Genomic DNA, 23,132 nt, shown 5'->3' on the forward strand with positions numbered 1-23,132 from the left:
TCAACCTAACCCGCACATCTTTGGACCGTGGGAGGAAACCGGAGCACCCAGAGGAAACCCACGCAGACACGAGGAGAATGTGCAAACTCCACACAGTGACCCAAGCCGGGAATTGAATCCAGGTCCCTGGAGCTGTGAAGCAGCAGTGCTAACCACTGTGCTACCATGCCACCCTTACTTGAGGAAGGACGTAAATGCAATCGAGGCAGTTCCAAGACGGTTCACTAGATTGATTCCAGAGATGACGGACTTGTCTTATGGAAAGAGATTAAGCAGGTTAGACCTATGCGCATGGAGTTTAAAAGAATGAGAGGAGATCTAATTGAGGTACAAGATGTTAATGGGATTGACATGGTAGACCTGGAGCAGATATTTTCTCTTGTTGGACATTCTAAAACAAGAAGCCATAGTTTTAGGCTATGGGGTGGCAGATTTAAAACAGAATTGAGGAGGAATTACTTCACTCAAAGGGCCATGAACCTATGGAATTCTCTACCCAGATTGCAGTGGACACTAGAATATCATACTAATTTGAGGAACGGATAGTTGGGTTTTAATTAGTTGCGGAATGAAGGGTAATGGGGAGCAGACAGGGAGGTGGAATTGAGGCTGAGATGAGATCAGCCCTGATCTTATTGAATGGCGGAGCAGGCTTGAGGGGCTGAATGGCCTACTCCTGCTCCTAGTTCTTATGTTCTTAGACAGTCAATATCAATTATTCACAGCTTCATAAAAAGAATGTCACACCCACACATCCAAAACTTGCTCCAAACAGATACCTGCCTGTACTGTCACTATGGCAGCATCACCCAATCAGCTCACATCCTTAAGAATATTCTTTATGGATCACTCACTCATTTAGGAAGTATCTACAACATCATCTAATGCACTCTGTACAACGTTTGGCTTTTTGAATAGGTTTCGCAGACAGGGTTACAGATGGTCCACTATTACTCCTCTTGAATCAACCTTCAGCAGAGTCTGCTGCAGTTCAATATTTTGCTGACCAAATAGCAACTGGCAGCTTCCATATTCCCTCAGCACTTGTGGATAGATTGTAAACAACATTTCATTTTTAGTCATTTTTGTTAAGTTGACGTCCATCAGGAAGGATGACAGCAGCGGAGGAAGAAAAAAAGTTTTAGTGGCTGTTCCTTCATGTAGTTTAGCCTGTGCTGTTTAGTTTTTAGTTTATTTGTTAGTGTAACAAGTGGGCTTACATTAACACTGCAATGAAGTTACTCTGAAAATCCCCTACTAGCCACACTCCGGCGCCTGTTCGGGTACACTGAGGGAGGATTGAGCACAGCCAATGCACCTAACCAGCACGTCTTTCGGACTGTGGGAGGAAACCGGAGCACCCGGAGGAAATCCACGCAGACACAGGGAGAGTGTGCAGACTCCGCACAGACAGTGACCCAAGCCGGGAATTGAACCTGGGTCTCTGGCGCTGTGAAGCAGCAGTGCTAACCACTGTGCCACCGTGCCGCCCTAATTATATTACATTCTAGCCTCCTCGCTTCCTCTATCAGGTTGCGATAAGGCAGTCTGGTACAAAGCACCCACAGCCTGTCAGGCCTCCCTTACCCTTGCCTCTCTCAGCATGTTCTGTGAGTGTGCACAGATCTGAGTTGCCGTGCGTGTGCTGTCATTGGTGTGACATCCTCAATGGTCATCCCAGCAACATTCCCAACATTCCCAGTCTTCCTGCAGCCAGTGAAGGGACAGGTTACAGCTGTAACCAGAAGGGACAAGTCCAGTAGCAGGAAAAACTTTTCCAAACTCAGCCAAACTAGCCAAGATATCCCCAGCAATGTGAAACCATTTTCCAGGGACTTGCGTTAATAGGAGTGAACATCCCTGCTTCAGTCTACTCCCTGAGTGTTGTGCCAGATACAAGAATAAGGGGATCAAATGCTTCCTGGCACCAGTAAAGGATCCTCATGCCAATGCAAGACATAAATTTAAATTTTTAATGAACCCAATGTTTACTTAAATTGGCTGTGAGTGATGTTTTAACCATCATAACAGCTGGCGCATTCTGCTTCAATAATAAAGCCCCCTAATATCCCAATTTTCACTCCGGTGGGACAGGTGCAGGATAAGGGTGGCACGGTGGCACAGTGGCTAGCACTGCTGCCTCACCAGTGCCAAGGACCCCCGGGTTTGATTTCCGGCTTGAGTCACTATCTGTGCAGAGTCTGCACATTCTCCCCACACATCTTTGGACTGTGTGTTTCCTCCGGGTGCTCCGGTTTCCCCCCACAGTCCAAAGATGTGCGGGTTAGGTGAGTTGGCCGTGCTAAATTGCGCCTTAATGTCAGGGAGAGTAGCAGGGTAAATACGTGGGGTTATGGCGATAATCTCATGTCCCCTTTTTGCCCTCCTGATTTCCCTCTTAACTCTACTCCAACACCCTCTACACTCTTCAAGGGGATCCACTTGATCCCAGCTACCTATGCATGTCATGTGCCTCCTTCTTCTGCTTGACCAGGGCCTCAATATCCTGAGTCATCCAGGGTTCCCTACTTCTGCCAGCCTTGCCCTTCACTCTAAGAGGAATGTGCTTCCCCTGAATCCTGGTTAACACACTTTTGAAAGCCTCCCACTTATCAGCTGTCCTTTTGCTTGCCAACAGACTCTCCCAATCAACTGTTGAAAGTTCCTGCCTGATACCATCAAAATTGGCCTTGCCCCAATTTAGAATTTTAACTTTTGGGAGAGACCTATCATTCTCCAATTGTCAGTATGGACAATATGAGTAAAGTTTAGAGATTTAAAGTTCATTTATTAGTGTCACAAATAAGCTTACATTAACACTGCAATGGAGTTTCTGTGAAAATCCCCAAGTTGCCTGTTTGGGTACACTGAGGGAGAATTCAGCATGGCCAATGCACCTAACCAGCACGTATTTCAGACTGTGGGAGGAAACCAGAGCACCCAGAGTGGAAACCCACACAGACATTGGGAGAACGTGCAAACTGCACACAGACAGTCAGTGACTCAAGCCAGGAGGCGAACCCTGGTCCCTGGCGCTTTGAGGCAGCAGTGCTAACCACTGCGCCACCATGCTTGTAGGGGTGCTGAGTTGGGGGCATGATTTGGCATGGGGAAAATAAGAGCCAATTTGTGGAGGGAATGAGTTCGAATGTAGGGGCATGAGGGACCTGGAAAAGTCCTGGGGTGAATGTGTGCAGCTTTTTGAACTTTCCTCTCAAAAGGTTCCTGAATCCAGAGTATGGTTCATGAGGGGCTGTGAACAATACAGAGCAGCTAGTCCAACTACTCCAAGATTGCAGAGTGCTAGGCGAATCCTACTGACACAATGGAGCTGGCCAGTCAGGGAGTATTCGCTATCCCATATACCAAATATTAGAGGTACAGGGAGGGTGCCATGAATGGGGCAGGGATCACAGAATCTGGCCCTGTCCACCATTTGTAAATGTTTCGAGTGTATAATAACTCCAGGAGTCAGCTGTAAATGAACAATGTTCTTTTTCACAAAAAAAAAGCAAATCAAAACCACAAGCCTGTGGTGAACAGAAACAGGTCCCAACCGGGGCAATACAGTGATGGACCCACTCAAGGGCCTGCTTTATAAAGAACAAAGACCAAAGAACAGTACAGCATAGGAACAGGCCCTTCGGCCCTCCAAGCCCACACCGTTCCCTGGTCCAAACTAGACCATTCTTTTGTATCCCTCCATTCCCACTCCATTCATGTGGCTATCTAGATAAGTCTTAAATGTTCCCAGTGTGTCCGCCTCCACCACCTTGCCCGGCAGCGCATTCCAGGCCCCCACCACCCTCTGTGTAAAATACTTCCTTCTGATATCTGTGTTAAACCTCCCCCCCTCACCTTGAACCTATGACCTCTTGTGAACGTCACCACCGACCTGGGAAAAAGCTTCCCACCATTCACCCTATCTACGCCCTTCATACTTTTATACACCTCTATTAGGTCACCCCTCACCCTCCGTCTTTCCAGTGAGAACAACCCCAGTTTACCCAATCTCTCCTCATAACTAAGCCCTTCCATACCAGGCAACATCCTGGTAAACCTCCTCTGCACTCTTTCTAAAGCCTCCACGTCCTTCTGGTAATGTGGTGACCAGAACTGGGCGCAGTATTTCAAATGCGGCCGAACCAACGTTCTATACAACTGCAACATCAGACCCCAACTTTTATACTCTATGCCCCATCCTATAAAGGCAAGCATGCCATATGCCTTATTCACTACCTTCTCCACCTGTGACGTCACCTTCAAGGATCTGTGGACTTGCACACCCAGGTCCCTCTGCGTATCTGCACCCTTTATGGTTCTGCCATTTATCGTATAGCTCCCCCCAAGGGTTCGGTATATGAACTCCACCTAGTAAGGTAATTACCAATCACCAGGGAGCTTGTATTCTATGATTCCTACAGGGAGGTCAACAAAGAACAAAGAAAATTGCAGCACAGGAACAGGCCGTTCGGCTCTCCAAGCCTGCACCGACCATGCTACCCGACTGAACTAAAACCCCCTACCCTTCCGGGGACGATATCCCTCCATTCCCATCCTATTCATGTATTTGTCAAGACGCTCCTTAAAAGTCACTATCGTATCTGCTTCCACTATCTCACCTGGCAGCGAGTTCCAGGCACCCACCACCCTCTGTGTAAAAAAACTTGCCTCGTACATCTCCTTTACACCTGGCCCCTCGCACCTTAAACCTATGCCCCCTAGTAATTGACTCTTCCACCCTGGGAAAAAGCTTCTGATTATCCACTCTGTCCGTGCTCCTCAAAATCTTGTAGACTTCTATCAGGTCGCCCCTCAACCTCCGTCGCTCCAGTGAGAACAAGCCAAGTTTCTCCAACCTCTCCTCATAGCTAATGCAAACCTCTCCTCATAGCTAATGCTATGGCCAATAGGTGATTCCCCATGCAAGTCCTGGGGGCCATCACGTAGCGACTCCACAAAACTGCATGTGTGGAATGCCCCTGTGAAAAGTGGCAAGTCTGATTTCATGCCCCAAAACTGGGTGAAACACAGGATGAATCTCCACTATATCTATATCTGCTCCCTTAAACAACCCAAAATGCTGACCTTCCTGCTGGTGCCAATGGGATTGTTCCAAGGTCACTTTGCACATTTACTCTTCAGCGATCAGTGCGGTTGTGCAGGAGTAAGAGTAACTCTCTTGTCTACTGCGGGTCCTCTATTCATGGCAGTGGGACGGTATCCAGGGACCTTGCAGGCTCCAGACACAAACTGCAGCGACTGTTAACAATTTATTCATGAAATGTGAAATCAAATCGAATGTGTGACACATGGCAGCAGAAACAGGCACAACAAGTTCAGACAAACAAGAAGGTACGGGGAGACAAATAGCTGAGGCACTGGAAAGGGCATTCTGCAAAATCCCAAACGTACCAAGTGGGCCATTTCTTGGTTACTTGATTAAACATAATAATGTTTATGTAACACAATGGCTTGTATTCATTCCAGAAAGTCTTTGGCAATAAAGTACCGATTGCTTTTATGTTGTTAATCTTAAATATGCAGTTTCGATCTTTTGGGAAGAAAATTCTTGTTTCCAAGGCAACCTCCCTGAAAGAAAAGGAGTCCGTGCCTTTAGCGAGAGCAACCGTCGTGGTTAAAAAGCAGTTGGGTTGCAAAACCATTTTTTGTCTTCATCATTGCACTAAACGTTAGCGTTTCCACATCATTTAAACTGTAGTGCGAGCAACTTCCTCTGTTGGAAAGGGTTAGCAGGCTGGATGGAAGTACGTGTGTTTGGGGTTAACCCTTTGTTTTACTAGCAGTGAGTTGAATGTGAACATGTGAATTACTGGGTAGAGGTCAAAAAGAAAGACAGCGTGGCTGCAAGGTGTGGGACTGATCTTTACTGCCCATTTTGGGAATAGGCAGGATGCAGATTTAGAATCATGGAATCCCTACAGTGCAGCAGGAGGCCATTTGGCCCATCAAGTCTGCACTGACCACAATCCCACACATGCCCTATCCCTGTAATCGTTATTTACCTTTGCTAGTCCCCCTGACACTAAAGGGCAATTTAGCATGGCCAATCAACCTACGCCGCACAGTTTTGGACTGTTGGAGGAAACCGGAGCACCTGGAGGAAACCCACACAGACATGGGGAGAAAGCGCAGACTCCACACAGACAGTGACCCGAGGCCAGAATTGTACCCGGGTTCCTGGCGCTGTGGGGCAGCAGTGTTAACCACTGTGCCATCGTTCCACCCCATCAGGTTGCCATCAGGTCAGCCATGATCTTATTAAACGATGGAGCAGGCCCAAGGGGCCGAATGGCCTACTCCTGCTCCCTTATGGGGGAGGGGGGTGCATGGGGTCACTTCTCCCAACACTGCTGCCCTGCTGGATGGAGTCTGGAGCTGCTGTGCCACACATTTCTCACCAGGCCCAGTCAAAAGATTAGGTAAGAAATGTGCAGCTCCCGACCTGGTAAGTGAAAAATGAGTGGGCTGCCAGTCCGATGGCTAATGTCACTTTACAGAACTTGTGGGCCTTTATACACTTTATTTGTGCAGAATGTGGAAGGCCTCTCAGAACTATTTCGATATTCGAAGTAAGATTCCGGTGGTTTGAATGACCCTGGTAGTTTTATTGACTTCATTGCGTCTGTGCAGTATCTCTGTTCATGGTTGCCATAATGGCATCATCAGCCAAGGTTGTCTTTGGCTCCAAGGAATCTCATTTCTCTCTATCTCCAACATCCAGCAAACCTGGCTCAGAAGAACACCTTAGAAGGAAGTACTGCAAGCAGGAACTCAGCAACAGGTTACATTGTGGGTACTACTATTTATAGAGAGAAGTTCCTTTCTGTTGGAAGTTTGTTACCATTTCCCTTGAAGCATATGGTCCAGCTCTGCAAAATCGATTTCTCTTCTGAACCTCAGTTTTGCTCCATCAATGTCAGATAGGTGGATTGTCATATGCAAAGTAGCATTTGTACCAGGAAACTGGGTCAGCAATGGATGGAAAATCCTAATGGAACTCAATGAACCGCCAAGTTCTCAGTCTGTGATCCTGACATACGAAGATCAGTGATCTTACCGAGGATTAGTAAAATTGCCCAGTTGTGTCAAATGCAAACCTCAGGGCAACTTCATAATGATTACATTCTATTACCGAAGATATTTATGTTTTTTCATTGTGGGCCTCACTGGCTGGGCCAACATTTATTGCCCATCCTTAATTGCCCTAGGGAGACGCATTGCTGTGATATAAAAGTAAAATAAGTTAAAGTTTATTTATTAGTCACAAGGAAGGCTTACACTAACACTGCAATGAAGTTACTGTGAAATTCCCCTAGTCGCCACACTCTGGCGCCTGTTCGGGTCAATGCACCTAACCAGCACGTCTTTCAGAATGTGGGAGGAAACCGGAGCACCCGGAGGAAACCCACGCAGACACGGGGAGAACGTGCAGACTCCGCACAGACAGTAACCTAAGCCGGGAATCGAACCCAGTCCCTGGTGCTGTGAGGCAGCAGTGCTAACCACTGTGCCACCGCGTCGCCCGCCCTATAGATCAGACTGGATAAGGATGGCAGATTTCCTTTCCTAAAGGGCATTTGAACCAGATGGGTTTTTAACGACAATGGTGTCATGGTCATCATTAGACTTTGAATTCCAGATTTTTACTGAATTCAAATTTCACCATCTGCCACGGTGGGATTTGAACCTTGGTCCCCAGAGCTATACCCCGGGTTGTTGGATTACTAGTCCAAAGACAAGACCACTATGCCATTACTCCCCTTCGTGAAAGGCAACAGCCAGAACAATGCATACTTTGCTGGTATTGTGCAGTCAGACAGATCTGGACAGGGTTCCAATGTCTTCTGGACTCACTGACCCATTGAAATGTGTATAACCTACAGACGGCCCTCTTGTTCAGTTTGTTGATCCCTGTATGATTATCATATTATTATATCATATGATTATTGGGGGAAGCAGTGGCATAATGGTGGGTCACCCTGATGCCTGCGTGATGTGAGGTTGTGGAGGGTTGCGGGTGATCCAACCATTGAGTGGCAGGGCCGGGATGGAGGTCGGCCCTCTGTGTTCGAGGATTGGGGATGTTCCCCTTGTCTGTTGGGGGGTATGTCGATGTGGGTGGGGTGGCCCCTCTGTGTAGCCGGCCTTGCTCTTTCTATCAGGCCCCACCCTGTCAAAATGATGGCCCCTGCTTTTTTTTGGACAAATTGTCAGAAGATCTGGAGTGAAAACCTGATTGTGTTTCTGGGAAGAAACAACTTGCTTTTCAGTCGGCATCTGACACTTTGCAGTTTTTTTGGTAAATTCCACCTAACGTTTCAGGTTCATGGGGCTAAAGTGATCAAAGGATATGGGGGATCAGGATATTTTTTTAAATGCTTTTCCAATTCAATCAAATCAAGTCCAATTCCGAGTCTCAACAAGTTGAGACATTTCCAATCCAAGCTGACAAGACAGGGCCTACACTCCTGTCTTGGGCCTGATCTACATGAGCCAAGCTAATTGGAGTAGGTGCGGACTCACCTCTCCAAGGCTTGATCTCATTTGCATCTTAGCCAAAAGGCCGAGATGCCAGGATATTGAATTTGATTATCAGCCATGATCATAATGAATGGTGGAGCAGGCTCGAAGGACCAGATGGCCTATTCCTGCTTCTAGTTTCTATTTTTCTATGACCTCCCATCAGGGTTCAATTACTTAAATTTGTTAACTTCTTCAGAAGTGTTGAGGAAATGCTGGAAAATCAATGTCAATGTTGACACTCTTTTCCCAGGGTTTCTGTGGGGATGAGGGCCGATGAATGGGAAAACCACTGAGGAAATTCACTCCTGGATTTCACATGCTGTAAGTCAAAGGAGAACTTACAAAAGCAAAGCTGTATGCAACTCACTCTGCATGCCATTACACGGCCATCCGTCATGCAGCAAGGGATTTGATGGGTGGAGACCTTTGGCGATACAAGTATGACACAAGGCTTTCAATTGTAAGTTCCAGCTATAAAGTGTGCCCTCGGGGTATGCATGATCAGCAATGAAAGAGCTGTAATGTTGTGAGAGTGCATAGCACGAGATGCCAGTAAATGTGTAACAGGTTGTCTGGCAACATTGTGTAGTCTGAATGAATACATGGGCTGTGTCGATGGTAAATGTTAGACTTTCCTTGGGATTTTAAGGTGCGCATCTTCATAGAATCTCTGCAGAATGAGGCCATTCAGCCTATTGAGTCTGCACTGACTCTCTGACAAGAGTATCTTAGTAAGAAGTTTAACAACACCAGGTTAAAGTCCAACAGGTTTATTTGGTAGCAAAAGCCACACAAGCTTTCGGAGCTCCAAGCCCCTTCTTCAGGTGAGTGCCCACTCACCTGAAGAAGGGGCTTGGAGCTCCGAAAGCTTGTGTGGCTTTTGCTACCAAATAAACCTGTTGGACTTTAACCTGGTGTTGTTAAACTTCTTACTGTGTTTACCCCAGTCCAACGCCGGCATCTCCACATCAAGAGTATCTTACCCAGGACCTCTCCACCACCCTATCCCCGTAACCGCACACATTTAATTTGATTTGATTTATTATTGTCACATGCACTAGTATACAGTGTAAAGTATTGTTTCTTGCGCGTTGTACAGATAAAACATACTGTTCATAGAGAAGGAAACGAGAGGGTGCAGAATGTAGTGTTAAAGTCGTAGTTAGGGTGTAGAGAAAGATCAACTTAATGTGAGGTAGGTCCATTCAAAAGTCTGATGGCAGCAGGGAAGAAGCTGTTCTTGAGGCGATTGGTACATCACCTCAGACTTTTGTATCTTTTTCCTGATGGAAGAAGGTGGAAGAGAGTATGCCCGGGGTGCGCGGGTTCCTTGACTAGGCTGGTTGCTTTTCCGAGGCAGCGGGGAGTGTAGACAGAGTCAATGGATGGGAGGCTGGACTGCGCTTCGTTCACAACCCTTTGTAGTTTCTTGCGGTCTTGGACAGAGCAGGAGCCATACCAAGCTGATTTACCCCTGCAATTGATCTAACCTACACATCTTAGGATACTTGGGGTCAATTTTATCTGTGTCCATTCCAAATCTTGTGAGCGCTGCGTGCAACATTAACAGTGTCTGACAATTTCAATACTGTGGGCACCGCTCACTAGGCCTACCTCCTATAAGACAGGATTGATAAAGAGTGCATCCCTCCTCGCGGGCAGCTTAAAGTTTATTTATAATTCATTAGTCACAAGTAAGGCTTACAATAACACTGCAATGAAGTTACTGTGAAATTTCCTAGTCGCCACACTCCGGTGCGTGTTTGGGTCAATGCACCTAACCAGCACGTCTTTCAGATTGTGGGAGGAAACTGGAACATCCGGAGAAAACCCACATAGACACGGGGAGAACGTGCAAACTCCACACGGACCGTGACCCAAGCTGAGAATTGAACCCGGGTCCCTGGTGCTGTGAGGCAGGGACCCGGGTCAAACAGCGTAAGCAGGAAGTAATAGACAGAGTTAAGCAATTTGTGTTTTACTGTAAGCATTGTAATTCCATGGAGTGTGCAGTGGGGATAGTGCGGGAAGATGGAGTTGAGATGGAAGATCAACCATGATCTCGGAAAATGGCAGAGCAGGCTTGAGGGGCCGAATATCTGACTCCTGTTCTTTTGTTAGACTTTAAGACCATCGGACTTAGGTGCAGAAAGAGGCTACTTGGTCCATCGAATCTGCTCCACCATTCAATGAGATCATGACTGATCTGATATGATAATCATCAACTCCACTTTCCCGCCTTTTCCCCATAACCTTTGATTCCCTTAAACATCTGTCTGTCTTGGATTGAAAATGAAAATTCTGATTTATAATAAAGAAGATGCAATATTGGGCAGAACTGATCAAGGCTTGTTTTTTTCTGTGTGTTGGTAACTAATAACCTGATCGTAGAACAATGTTGATTGGCATGAGCTGACAGCCAATAGGAAGTGTGAAAGGAGATTAGGTGACTTGAGCAAAGATAGTCCTCCAACATATCACCCCATGGAAGATTGGGACTTCGCCAGTAAGTAATGGTTGGAGACGCCATCGTCTTGTATCATTCATGCTCCATTTTGTAGGAGGTTTGCAGCTGAAAGCCACACAAGCCAAGATCTGCTTTCTTCCAGGTTACAATCAGTCATGCCCAGGAACAAAGCGTCCATTTTGGGAGACTCACGGAATCCTTACAGTACAGAAGGAGGCCATTCGGCCCATCAAGCCTGCACAGACAACAATCCCACCCTATCCCTGTAACCCCACATATTTACCCTACTAATCCCCCCGAAACTAGGGTCAATTTAGCATGGTCAATCAACCTAACTCACACATCTTTGGACTGTGGGAGGAAACCGGAGCACCCGGAGGAAACCCACATAGACACAGGGAGAACGTGCAGACTCCACGCAGTTCCCTGGCACTGTGAGGCATCAGTGCTAACCACTGTGCCACCGTGCCACCCGTAGAATCTGGGAGCATAAGACAGTTGAACAAACTGTAAATTTTTTTTTAATTTATTCATTTTTACGGGATGTGGGTGTCGCTGGCTGGGCCAGCATTTATTGCCCATCTCTAACTGCCCTTCTTTTCAGAGGGCAGCTGGGAGTCAACCACTTTGCTGTGGTTCTGGAGTCACATGAGGGCAGACTACATAAGGACAGCAGATCTCCTTGCCTAAAGGGTATTAGTGAACCAGATGGTCTTTTTCAACAATGGTTTTATGGTCATCATTAGACTTTTAATTCCAGATTTTATTAAATTCAAATTTACCATCTGCCATGGTGGGATTTGAACCCGGGTCACCAGAGCATTAACTGAGTTTCTGGATTAATTGTCTAGTGATAATACCACTAGACCATCGCTTCCCCCTTGGACAGCCTTGCTGGGGTGGCAGGCAGAATTATTGGGACTCTTCCATACAGATGGCAGGTTTACCCATCAGCCACCTCCACAAGAGTGTCAAAGAAGAAGGTGGCAAATCTAAAACGCTTCAGGGGTCAAACTAGTGCTTGGACCTTGCAGGTGGGGCCCAGATCCACAGAATCATAGAATCGTACAGGGGCGGCACAGGGGGTACAGTGGTTAGCACTGCTGCCTCACAGCGCCAGGGACCCAGGTTCAATTCTGGCCTTGTGTCACTGTCTGTGTGGAGTTTGCACATTCTCCTTGTGTCTGCGTGGGTTTCCTCCGGATGCTCTGGTTTCCTCCCACAGTCCAAAGACGTGCAGGTTTGGTTGATTGGCTATGCTAAATTGCCCCTAGTGTCAGGGAGATTAGCCGGGTAAATGTGTGGGGTTATGTGAATAGGGCCTAGATGGGATTGAACAAAGAACAAAGAAAATTACAGCACAGGAACAGGCCCTTCGAACCTCCAAGCCTGCACCGACCATGCTGCCCGACTGAACTAAAACCCCCTACCCTTCTGGGGATCATATTCCTCCATTCCCATTCTATTCATGTATTTGTCCAGATGCCCCTTAAAAGTCACTATCGTATATGCTTCCACTACCTCCCCCAGCAGCGAGTTCCAGGCACCCACCACCCTCTGTATAAAAAACTTGCCTCGTACATCTCCTTTAAACCTCTTCATTTCCAGAGGATTGGAGGATAGCCAATGTGGTCCCGTTATTTAAGAAGGGTAGGAAGGATAACCCGGGTAATTATAGGCCGGTGAGCTTGACGTCCGTGGTGGGGAAGTTGTTGGAGAAGATTCTTAAAGATAGGATGTATGCGCATATAGAAAGGAATAAACTCATTAACGATAGTCAACATGGTTTTGTGAGAGGGAGGTCATGCCTCACGAACCTGGTGGTGTTTTTTGAAGAAGTGACCAAAATGGTTGACGAAGGAAGGGCCGTGGATGTTGTCTATATGGACTTTAGTAAAGCATTTGACAAAGTCCCTCATGGTAGGCTAGTGAAAAAGGTTGGATCCCATGGGATAAAGGGGGAGGTGGCTAGATGGGTGGAGAACTGGCTTGGTCATAGAAGACAGAGGGTGGTAGTGGAAGGGTCTTTTTCCGGCTGGAGGCCTGTGACTAGTGGTGTACCGCAGGGCTCTGTATTGGGACCTCTGCTGTTTGTGATTTATATAAATGATCTGGAAGAAGGAGTAACTGGGGTGATCAGTAAGTTTGCGGACGACACAAAACTGGCAGGACTTGCAGATAGTGAGGAACATTGTCAGAGGCTACAGAAGGATATAGATAGGCTGGAAATTTGGGCAAGGAAATGGCAGATGGAGTTCAATCCTGATAAATGCGAAGTGATGCATTTTGGTGGGAATAATGTAGGGAGGAGCTACACGATAAATGGAAGAACCATAAAGGGTGTAGAGACGCAGAGGGACCTGGGTGTGCAAGTCCACAGATCTTTGAAGGTGACGTCACAGGTGGAGAAGGTGGTGAAGAAGGCATATGGCATGCTTGCCTTTATAGGACGGGGCATAGAGTATAAAAGTTGGGGTCTGATGTTGCAGATGTATAGAACGTTGGTTCGGCCGCATTTGGAATACTGCGTCCAGTTCTGGTCGCCACACTACCAGAAGGACGTGGAGGCTTTGGAGAGAGTACAGAGGAGGTTTACCAGGATGTTGCCTGGTATGGAGGGGCTTGGTTATGAGGAGAGATTGGGGAAATTGGGGTTGTTCTCCTTGGAAAGACGGAGGATGAGGGGAGACTTAATAGAGGTGTATAAAATTATGAAAGGCATAGATAGGGTGAACGGTGGGAAGCTTTTCCCCGGGTCGGTGGTGACGTTCACGAGGGGTCATAGGTTCAAGGTGAAGGGGGGGAGGTTTAACACAGATATCAGAAGGACATATTTCACACAGAGGGTCGTGGGGGCCTGGAATGTGTTGCCGGGCAAGGTGGTGGAGGCGGACACACTGGGAACGTTTAAGACTTATCTAGACAGCTATATGAACGGAGTGGGAATGGAGGGATACAAAAGAGTGGTCTAGTTTGGACCAGGGAGCGGCGCGGGCTAATTGTTCCTGGTTTCTCGTTTCAAGGCTTCATTCTACGATCATCTTGCTGGTGCCAGTACAGAGTGAGACTGCGGATAGTTGGGAACCTGTCTCGGGGACAGGGAATTCATATGGTGTTCGTGGAAGTGGAAATGACTAGGGTTGGGAAGCATTTTCCGATCGGGGCCATTGTGATCTCCTGGACTCGTTTCGATCGCCTCAGGGGGTCGGAGAGGAATTTCCCAGATTTTTTTTCCCCATATTGGCCCTGGGGTTTTTCACTCTGGGTTTTCGCCTCTCCCTGGAGATCACATGGTCTGGAATGGGGGGGTGGGGGTAAGTTAATAGGTTGTAATGAACAAAGCATCGTAGCTGTGAGGGACAGCTCGGTGGATAGGATATTGGTATGTAGATAGGCTGGAAAATTGGGCGGGGATCCTGGATTCAGGATTCAATCCTGGACCGGGGAGCGGCGCGGGCTTGGAGGGCCGAAGGGCCTGTTCCTGTGCTGTATTGTTCTTTGTTCTTTGTAAACCTTGCCCCTCACACCATAAACCTATGCCCCTTAGTAATTGACTCTTCCACCCTGGGAAAAAGCTTCTGACTATCCACTCTGTCCATGCCCCTCATAATCTTGTAGACTTCTATCAGGTCGCCCCCTCAACCTCCATCGTTCCAGTCAGAACAAACCAAGTTTCTCCAACCTCCCCTCATAGCTAATGCCCTCCATACCAGGCAACATTCTTGTAAATCTTTTCTGTACCCTCTCCAAAGCCTCCACATCCTTCTGGTAGTGTGACGACCAGAATTGAACACTATATTCCAAGTGCGGCCTAACTAAGGTTCTATAAAGCTGCAATATGAGTTGCCAATTTTTAAACTCAATGCCCCAGACGATGAAGACAAGCATGCTGTATGCCTTCTCGACTACCTTCTCCACCTGCGTTGCCACTTTCAGTGACCTGTGTACCTGTACACCCAGATCTTTCTGCCTATCAATACTCTTAAGGGTTCTGCCATTTGCTATCTGTATTAGACCTTCCAAAGTGCATTACCTCACATTTGCGTGGATTAAACTCCATCTGCCATCTCTCCGCCCAAGTCTCCGACCGATCTATATCCTGCTGTATCCTCTGCTGGTCTTCATCACTATCGCAAATCCACCAACTTTTGTGTCGTTCGCAAACTTATTAATCAAACCAGTTACATTTTCCTCCAAATCATTTATATATATTACAAACGGCAAAGGTCCCAGCACAGATCCCTGAGGAATGCCACCTGTCACAGCCCTCCATTCAGAAATGCACCCTTCCACTGCAACCTTCTGTCTTCTTTGACCGAGTCAGTTTTGTATCCACCTTGCCAGCTCACCTCTGATCCCATGCGACTTCACCTTCTGCACCAGTCTGCCATGAGGGACCTTGTCAAAGGCCTTACTGAAGTCCACAACATCCACTGCCTACCCTCATCAATCATCTTTGTCACTTCCTCGAAAAACACGATCAAGTTAGTGAGGCACGACCTCCCCTTCACAAAACCATGTTGCCTCTCGCTAATACGTCCACTTATTTCCAAGTGGGAGTAAATCCTGCCTCGAAGAATCTTCTCCAATAATTTCCTTACCACTGATGTAAGGCTCACCGGCCTGTAATTATCTGGATTATTCTTGCTACCCTTCTTAAACAAAGGAACAACATTGGCTATTCTCCAATCCTCTGGGACCTCCCCTGTAGCCAGTGAGGATACAAAGATTTATCTCAAGGCCCCAGCAATTTCCTCCCTTGCCGCTCTCAGTATTCTGGAGTATATCCCATCAGGCCCTGGGGACTTGTTTACCTTAATGTTTTTCAAGAACCCCAATACCACCTCCTTTTTGATCTCAACATGACTCAAACTATCTACACATCCTTTCCCAGACTCATCATCCACCAAGTCGTTCTCTTTGGTGAATAGTGACGCAAAGTACTCATTTAATACCTCGCCCATTTCCTCTGGCTCCATGCATAGATTCCCTCCCTTGTCCTTGAGTGGGCCAACCCTCTCCCTGGCTACCCTCTTGCTCTTTATATATGTATAAAAAGCCTTGGGACTTTCCTTAATCCTGCTGGTCAATGACTTTTCATGACCCCTTTTAGCCCTTCTTTATCCTTGCTTAAGTTTCTTTCTACTTTCCTTGTATTCCACACTTGCTTCATGTGTTCCCAGCCTCCTAGCTTTGACAAATGCTTCCTTTTTCTCTTTGACTAGGTTCACAATAACTCTCATTATCCAAGGTTCCCAAAACTTGCCATACTTATCATTCATCATTACAGGAATGTGCCGGTCCTCAATCCCTATCAACTTACACTTGAAAGCCTCCCACATGCCAGATGTGGATTTGCTCTCAAACATCTGCCCCCACTCTACATTCTTCAGTTCTTGCCTAATATTGTTGTAATTAACCTTCCCCCAATTTAGCACCATAACTTGAGGACAACACTTATTTTTATTCATCAGTATCTTAAAGCTTACTGAATTGTGGTCACTGTTCCCGAACTGCTCCCCTACTGAAACATCGACCGCCTGGCCGGGCTCATTCCCCAATACCAGGTCCAGTACGGCCCTTTCTCTAGTTGGACTATCTGCATACTGTTTCCAGGAGCTCTCCTGGATGCTCCTCACAAACTTTGCCCTATCCACGCCCCTAACACTAAGTGAGTCGCAGTCAATATAAGGGAAGTTAAAATCTCCCACCACAACAACCCTGTTACTTTTACACCTTGCCAAAATCTGCCTACATATTTGTTCCTCTATCTCCCGCTGGCTGTTGGGCGGCCTTTGGTAAAACCCCAACATTGTGACTACACCCTTCCTATTCCTGAGCTCTACCCATATTGCCTCACTGTATGAGCCCTCCGAGATATCCTCCCGCAGTACAGCTGTGATATTTTCCTTAACCAGTAGTGTAACTCCCCCACCCCTCTATCCCCCTCTACCTCGCCTGGAACATCTGTATCCTGGGACATTAAGCTGCCAATCCTGTTCTCCCCTTAACCAAGTCTCTGTAATAGCAACAACATCATAGTTCCAAGTACTAATCCAAGCTCTAAGTTCATCTGGCCTATCTGTTACACTTCTCGCATTGAAACAAATGCACTTCAGTCCACCAGACCCTCTTTGATTAGCAACCCCACCCTGCCTGCTCTTCCTCTGAGTCTTACTGCCCCTACTCTCTGCTTCTCCTTCAGTTAATTCAGTTAATTTGCTTTGGTTCCCACCCGCCTGCCAAACTACTTTAAATCCTCCCGTGTGACACTAGCAAACCTCCCGGCCAGAATATTTATGCCCTTCCAGTTTAGATGCAACCCGTCCTTCTTGTGTAGGTCGCACCTGCCCCGGAAGAAATCCCAATGGTCCAGATACTTGAAACCCTCCCTCCTACAGCAGCTGTTTAGCCACGTGTTGAGCTGTACTATCTTCCTATTTCTAGCCTTAAAGGATTCCATCATAGAATCCTTACAATACAGAAGGAGGCCATTCGGCCACAATCCCACCCAGGCCCCATTCCCGCAACCCCACACATTTACCCTGCTTATCCCGCTGACACTGGGATCAATTTAGCACGGCCAATCAACCTAACCCACACACCTTTGGACCAGATACAGGATCTGTAATCCATTCCTCAGTCGGTGTACCAGCTTACTGGTCTTCCACAAGGTCAGAGTGAGGAACCTCCCAGTCGGTATTAAATTCTGGGGATCCTAGCTTTGGAACACGTAGGCAACTCAATCAGAATGAAGCTCAGCACAACTGCGTATTCGTGGCGGAGGTGAGAAGCAGCAGAATCTGGATGCCCAGGAGATCCAGAATTAATTACTTCAATTATAATAATGGTCACTTGCATTTTTATAATGTTCTTGCGGTAAATTTTGCCTGGTTTTGAATTGCTCTGCGTTATATAAATGGAAATGCTTAAGCGAGCCAACTATCAAGCTGTTTAATCCTTTCAGGACTAAATGTCCTTGGCCCCCTTTTAGAATGTTGCGTAATTCTCTTTTAAGTCTTGCAAAGCTTCCAGGCTCTGTTCTCTTGTTAATCTTTTCTGTGTTTATATTAGAAGCTGGTGGATTGGGACTCAATTCGATGAGGCAGCAAAGTAAGCCGCAAGCTAGCGAGGTGTCACCAGATTGAGAACAAACTTCTGCTTTGCGCTACCATGTGAGTCAGGAGATTGCGAGGTCAAGCCCCACTCCAGGATTTGTCCATGTATATCTAGGCTTATACTTCAGTGCATTACTGGGAGAGTGTCACACTGTCAGCGCCGCCAGCTGCTAGATGAGCTGTTAAAACAAACCCCCACCATTTCCCCTTCTTAAGTGGACAAAAAAGCCCCCATGACACTTTGTTCAAAGGAAAGAAGGGGGTTCTCCCAGTGACCCTGGCCGACATTCACTCCTCAACAGCACCAGAACGCATTAACTGGTCATTTATAGCTCAGCTGTTTATGCACCTTGTTTTGTGCAAGTTGGCAGGGGCATATTTGCCCACAAAATAACACGTCAGGAGCAACTCACTGGCCGTGAAACGTGCCCAGGACATTAACTTATAATTGGAAGTTGTTTCTTTCCTGACCGAACACTATTCTGACTCACTTGAACCATGGCAGACGATCTGTGGTCTCCAAGTGACCATTCTTCATGTGAACTGGGCAGTGGGTGTCAGTGGCACAATGCACCACTTGGCGCTGAGTTTGATATGACACTCATCCCAAGTGCCATCAGAGGTCGCAACCAAGGTCAGGATATTGCCTTTTGGGTCAGTATACCGGCATCGGGGTCAAATGTGGTTCCTGACCCCACACTGTGAGGGAACGGCGGTGAGTTTCCCCAAGGTGGCCAGTGTTAGAGGTCAGAGGGTGGGCTCACCATCTCATTAATGTGGGTGGGCAGGCTCGAGAAGCTGGAGGACCAATAAGACGCTTTCCAGTTAAGAGTGAGGGCACTTCAAGATGGAGGCACCCTCTCTCTGACTTTTTAGTCTTGAAGATGAAAAGCTCAGCAGCCAGGCCGCCATGGTGCAGGGAAACTGGTCTTGCTCCAAAACCGGTCAAGCTACTGATTTGCCAAAGATCCAGTAGGCTCATTGGTAGCTCATATTGATCTAAAGTTCAAAGTTAATTTTTTAATGTCACAAGTAGGCTTACATTAACACTGCAATGAAGTTACTGTGCAAGTCCCCCAGTTGCCACACTCCAGCGCCTGTTCGGGTACACTGAGGGAGATTTTAGCATGGCTAATGCACCTAACCAGCATGTCTTTTGGACTGTGGGAAGAAACCGCAGCACCCAGAGGAAACCCACGCAGACATGGGGAGAATGTGCAGACTCCTCACAGCCAGTGATCCGAGGCTGAAGCGTATCCCAGGACATTGTGGGAGGCTAGGGAGGAAATTGCAGGTCCCCTAGCAGGGATATTTGATTCATCGACAGCCACAGGTGAGGTGCCTGAAGATTGGAGGGTGGCAAATGTTGTGGCTTTGTTTAAAAAGGGCTGCAGGGAAAAGCCTGGGAACTACAGGCCAATTAGCCTAATGTCTGCAGTGGGTAAGTTGTTGGAAGGTATTCTGAGAGACAGGATCTACAGGCAATTAGAGAGGCAAGGACTGATTTGGAACAGTCAGCTTGGCTTTGTGAATGGAAAATCATGTCTCATGAATTTGATATAATTTTTTGAAGGGGTAACCAAGAAGGTCGATGGGGGCAGTGTAGTCGACATTGTCTACACGGACTTTAGCAAGGCTTTAAGCAAGTTAGCGCATGGTAGGTTGTTGCACAAGGTTAAATCTCACAGGATCCAGGGGGAGGTAGCCAATTGGATACAAATTGGCTTGATGACATAAGACAGAGGGTGGTTGTAGAGGGTTGTTTTTCAAACTGGAGGCCTGTGACCAGCGGTGTGCCTCAGGGATCGGTGCTGGGTCCACCGTTATTTGTCATTTATATTAATGATTTGGATGAGAATTTAGGAGGCATGGTTAGTAAGTTTATGGATTACACCAAGATTGGTGGCATAGTGGACAGTGAAGAAGGTTATCTAGGGGATTGCAATGGAATCTTGATCAATTGGGCCAGTGGGCTGACGAATGGCAGATGGATTTTAATTTAGATAAATGCGAGGTGATGCATTTTGGTAAATTGATCTCTGTTATTGGTTGGGGAGAGTTATAGAACAAAGAGATCTTGGGGTACAAGTTCATAGCTCATTGAAAGTGGAGTCACAGGTGGACAGAGTGGTGAAGAAGGCATTCGGCATGCTTGGTTTCATTGGTCAGAACATTGAATACAGGAGATGGGATTTCTTGTTGAAGTTGTACAGGACATTGGCAAGGCCACACTTGGAATACTGTGTACAGTTCTGATCATCCTATTATAGAAAGGTTATTATTAAACTAGAGAGAATGCAGAAAAGATTTACTAGGATGCTACCGGGACTTGATGGTTTGAGTTATAAGGAGAAGTTGGATAGACTGGAACTTTTTTCCCTGGAGCGTAGGAGGCTGAGGGGTGATCTTATAGAGGTCTATAAAATAATGAGGGGCACAGATCAGCTAGATAGTCAATATCTTCTCTCAAAGGTAGGGGAGTCTGAAACTAGAGGGCATAGGTTTAAGGTGAGAGAGGAGAGATACAAAAGAGTCCAAAGGGGCAATTTTTTCACACGGAGGGTGGTGTGTGTCTGGAACAAGCTACCAGAGATAGTAATAGAGGCGGGTACAATTTTCTCTTTGAAAAAACGTTTAGACAGTTATGTGGGTAAGATTGGTATAGAGGGATATGGGCCAAATGTGGGCAATTGGGACTAGCTTAATGGTTATAAACTTGGCGGCATGGACAAGTTGGGCCGAAGGGCCTGTTTCAATGCTGTAAACCTCTATGACTGTAAGATGGGGATCGAGCCTGGGTCCCTGGTGCTGTGAAGCAGCAGTGTTAACCACTGTGCCACCATGCCACCCTAGTGAGAGGGGCCAATCTATCCAGCTAGTGACTGGAACTGTTCAGAATCCTTAAAATGGCCCTCGGCTCCCGCTATACAATACTCGAAGGAAAACATGATCACATCACATTCCTGAAAGTCTAATCAGAATCCCAAAACTTCCTAACCTGTTAGTCAATCATATAGCGACTCCTCATATTTTATTCAGGCTATGGATAGGGTGGCCGGTGAAACAGGAGCATCTGCTGTAGGAGGAACAGTGTGATTATTGCTGTCACCTGACAGATTATTCTGAGAATGCTGTCCTTGGTCACAGCCGCGTGGAATATTTATGGCTCAATAAAGTTCAACCGAAGTTCACACTGAGCTGCTGTCATAGTAAAGAACTGGGACTGAGAGCAATGATGAGATAATTGATTGTGTTATTAGCCATGTGATTGCCAGCAGGTACTTAGACCCAGCCTGCTGGTGCCACATTGACAGTGATATCTGAGCTTCACAATACAGTCATGTGCTCATCATCTACAATGCAACGTAACACCCATGATATTACAATATCCGATCTGTGGGATTTCTGGCAAATTTTCCTTCCCTACATTTCAGCTGTTCTGTTGCAGAACTCAGTCGATCTTCTGACATAAAACTGTCTTTAAACTTGAATGTGTGCTTTTTTTGAAATCCTTTTCCCTTACAGGCAGAATGCAAGTGTAACCCTGGGTAAGAACAAAAATAAGGATTTTTTGCGATCATGTCTAACCGAGCTGCCTTTGTTACAGTGCAGATTTTAATTGTCCAACTCTGGTAAATGTTTTCTTTGTCCGCTTATTTTGTTCCAATGCCAGCCCAGCCTCATGCTCGACTAGCCTCTTGGGCAAATGGATTACTCTGTCAAAACATGCAGTATTAATGAATAACCCCGATGGGAAGAGAATTCTGCCAGGCTGCTCTAACGCGGAGCTGCAAAGTTAAGAAGGGGCACTGCTTAGCCGCTGGGTCCTCATAGCGGGGAGCAAGACTCAATAACGGGAATATTCATCACTGACATTGAAGTGACAGTTGACGAGGATTGCTAACAGGGCCATTGATGACAGCAGGAAGAGGCGAACAGGAAGCGATGTGAACTTGCACGAGTTACAGCCAGTTGGCTGCTCCCAATTTTCAATGAATGGGCTAACGTATGGAAAATGTCTTTTTCTCTCCTCTTCGGTTCGTCCTCGTGGGAGTCGCTGAACCCTGATCATCTGATTCCTTTCCTGTCAATTCCTCCGAGTACAGAAGTGATTCTAGAAAGAACAGGCTGGAGTGGTAGCAGTGAACAACAACTCCCCCTTTTGAAAAATTCATTCAGACATTCATTCACTTGTTCATATTTTGCTGTCTTATTTTAAACTGAATTTTGTCCCTTCCATTTCAAAATGGGAAAAGATCCAATCATTAAATCACCGACTTGGAAGGTGGCTGCTGAAGTCCAGGACCATCCAATTAATTCATGGATCACATTCGGTTTGAGGAGGATTCAATGTCATTGTTTGAATCCTCCCCGAGGGGATTTTCACAGTCTCTTCATTGCGGTGTTAATGTACGGCTGCTTGTGACACTAATAAATAAACTTTCAAATAAACTTCCAGCAGAAATGATCCATTTCGTACTATCAAAAATATATATTTAAAATGGCAGGATGCCTTCTTTCCAGAATTGTGTAGAACTCACATAATGCTAACAGACCATTCAGGCCAATTCATGGAATCGGTTACATGGGTAAGATGGGTATAGAGGGATATGGGCCAAACGGGAGCAATTGGGACTAGTTTGGTGGTTTATAAAAAAGGGCGGCATGGACATGTTGGGCCGAAGGGCCTGTTTCCATGCTGTAAGCCTCTATGACTCTAATCATAGAATCCCTACAGTACAGAAGGAGGCCATTCGGCCCATTGAGTCTGTACCGGCCGCAAACCCACACAGTCCCTATTCCCATAACCCATTTAGAGTCACAGAGTCATAGAGGTTTACAGCATGGAAACAGGCCCTTCGGCCCAACTTGTCCATGCTGCCCTTTTTTTAAAACCCCTAATCTAATCCCAATTACCCGCATTTGGCCCCTATCCCTCTATACCCATCTTACCCATCTAACTGTCTAAATGCTTTTTAAAAGACAAAATTGTACCCGCC

At 46.6% G+C, this 23,132-nt stretch overlaps 1 long non-coding RNA gene across 2 annotated transcripts; it reads left to right on the forward strand.

Annotated features, from left to right (window-relative positions):
- The first annotated feature begins 17,519 nt into the window (after positions 1 to 17,519).
- On the forward strand, positions 17,520 to 22,588 carry LOC144495341 (uncharacterized). Of its 2 annotated transcripts, none has more exons than XR_013498231.1 (3): positions 17,520 to 17,800; positions 18,089 to 18,189; positions 21,658 to 22,588. It is a non-coding gene; the product is annotated as an uncharacterized LOC144495341 (long non-coding RNA). The 2 variants fall into 2 exon arrangements; XR_013498232.1 differs by having other exon boundaries at positions 21,806 to 22,588.
- The last annotated feature ends 544 nt before the right edge of the window (positions 22,589 to 23,132 follow it).

This window comes from Mustelus asterias, chromosome 6 (assembly GCF_964213995.1).
Source record: "Mustelus asterias chromosome 6, sMusAst1.hap1.1, whole genome shotgun sequence".
Lineage (NCBI taxonomy): Eukaryota > Metazoa > Chordata > Chondrichthyes > Carcharhiniformes > Triakidae > Mustelus > Mustelus asterias.